Source organism: Limulus polyphemus, unplaced genomic scaffold (genome assembly GCF_000517525.1).
Source record: "Limulus polyphemus unplaced genomic scaffold, Limulus_polyphemus-2.1.2 Scaffold8442, whole genome shotgun sequence".
Classification (NCBI taxonomy): domain Eukaryota; kingdom Metazoa; phylum Arthropoda; class Merostomata; order Xiphosura; family Limulidae; genus Limulus; species Limulus polyphemus.
In genome coordinates, this window is record NW_013674052.1 from 4379 (window position 1) to 7019 (window position 2641).

The 2641-nt window shown below is 32.5% G+C and overlaps 1 protein-coding gene across 1 annotated transcript in view; it reads left to right on the forward strand.

Annotated features, from left to right (window-relative positions):
* LOC106475348 (cadherin-89D-like) overlaps positions 1–2641 on the forward strand; it is a gene marked incomplete at both ends in the record, with an annotated part of 27513 nt that overhangs the window by 1801 nt on the left and 23071 nt on the right. The gene's annotated exons all lie outside the window — the stretch shown is intronic.

Sequence of the window (2641 nt, forward strand, 5' to 3'; positions counted from 1 at the left end):
TGCACCAAAATCTAAAAAAAAAAAAAAACTATAAAAGTTAAGTATGTCTTTCTGAAAAAAAAATCAATAAGAATTGGAGTTTTATACCTCGTGTATTTCATAATGGATTACTTTCAAATTTGGTATGTGAGGTAAGAATCCAGTAAAAAACATCCACTGAGAATATGTGGTAGTTTGGATTACCATAGTCCGAGCTACAGATAGTGGAAAATCGCTAAACTATCATTACTGTAAATAATACACAGTGTGTCTTGATAAAATACTTAGCACGTGAATTTTACATATATATTTTTCCAGAGGGGTAAGGCCAGTCAGACGCCTGACCACTCTTTCATGGTATGTATAGCTACAACTTATATATTCAAACTTACTTTTATAAATTCAGTATACTACGTTGTGTGTATAGTTAAAATGGCTCAAGATTGAATCTCATAGCATTATATTTTCAAAAATTTACTGGGGGATCATACCCCAAACTCCACTTAGAAATGGCATGCTTTGCACACATCGTGTGTCACAATGGTTTGCTTCCTAAGGCAATGTTTTCGCTTGCATAAAACGTTCATAATCAACAGTTCAATAATGTTTCCTTTTGGTATGCCCCCCCCCCCCCAGGTAAAACTACATATAACTAGACGGGTTATATTTATATCTACATTAACAAAGGCCTTAACCTCACACTCTAAAATTGTGTATAGTCAGAAAGCTCGCATTTAGCATACACTAACAAAATGTTAATTTAGCATGTTAAGCCAATATAAATAATCAGAGGGCCTACACTTAGGCCTAAACTACAAAGTGCTTACCTTAGCATGTTAAGCCAATATAAATAATCAGAGGGCCTACACTAAAGTCTGCCGTAACAAAGTGTTTAACTTAGCATGTTAAAATTATATAAATTACCAGAGGGCCTACATTAAGGTCTACTCTAACAAGCTGATGAAAAGTGGATGATAATTAAGGCTATTACTGAGATATAATTTATCCTAAGCCTAAATCTGTATGTCGCTTTCTGAAAACCTCATGACCAGTACATCAACTAGACACGGGATACCGTAACTTTCTAAATAGCTTTACAAATAAACTGTAATTGGTGTCAGAATTGTCATAAGAAATGCCCATTTCCTGTTTTTGTTAGATGATTATTTTTGTCTGTTATGTTGATTGTTAGTTATGATTCACTGCTTTTACCTTAGGCCTACTTTTCATATCGTTATTGAACACAATCCTTTTGTGTCTTGGGAGCTTACGTTATTAACTGTTTCAAACACTACTGTTATGGCAAAGTATGCGAAGGGCGCGGTTGGAAATCTGTCTCAAAACAACCGGTTTTAGAACAACTTTTTTCGGTAAACACTAGGTAACAGTTCTAGAATGTACTTCGCAATAGTTTTCTTTCAACACGATGTTAAGTGTGTTGTTCACGTTCGACCAGCTAAGCCTTAATCCTTGGAAGACTGACTTTACTAGGCTTACAAAAACAAACGTTGTTTCATTATGGTATAGCTACACTGATTGTGGATTATTAATATTGAATGAATGGAAGTATCCAGATTAAAATAGATTACACTACGAGGTAACAAATAACAGTAATAAATAGAACAAAATAAAATTCCTATTTTAGTATATTCAATGCTCTATATTTCACACTTACACACAAAATATAATTACTCGATCACGATTTCAGCGCCACCAAAACATATCTTCCACAATGTTAGGCCTTGGTTTATTGATGTAATAAATAACATAAGTAAAACACGTATAATTAATCATAGGTGTTCGTGCAAGTAGTTTAAATCCTCATAATAGCACGAATTTGTTGTTGTTGTTATTAGCGCAAAGCTACGCAATAAGCTGTCGGTGCTCTGTCTTCCCGCGGGAAATCTAACCTCGGACGTTGAAAGTCAGTAAAACTTACCGCTGACCCACGGGGGGTCATATCCATAAAGTATTCTTCATTTGGAAAACAAAACAGCTATTTTAAACGGCTTAAGTCTGTTTGTCTTCTGGGTTATTCAATTAACTGTTATTTTTCTACATACTCGAGAATGTGATTCAAATACTTCAATTGAAGGATTTCTAGCCATACCTGAATCTAATGTTGTAATTTCTTTGGCACAGAGCGAACCACGCAGTGTCCTTAAGTTCAAGTTGACATGCAGAGGTGACACTGGAACAGTAAGTTATTTCTACAGAAACAGCGTCATTTTAAGTTTAAGTACTCAGTTTAGAATAGATGACAATGGAACTTGAAGTTTTAAAGTGTAAATAGAGATTGTAAGTTTAAGATATGTGTTGAGGTGGCAGTATAATTGTAACATGAGATTCTTTCATGAATATGAAAACTAATTATAATTGTAAACATTCACACAAAAGTGTTAGGAATTAGTAAACATACGCTTGTAGCAAGAAGTGACAACGGAACAATAAGATGAATTTAATAAAATAATTATATATTAAAGTGATAACCGTTTTAAGATAATAAACAATTAGATGAATTTAATAAAATAATTATATATTAAAGTGATAACCATTTTAAGATAATAAACAATTAGATGAATTTAATAAAATAATTATATATTAAAGTGATAACCATTTTAAGATAATAAACAATTAGATGAATTTAATAAAATAATTATAT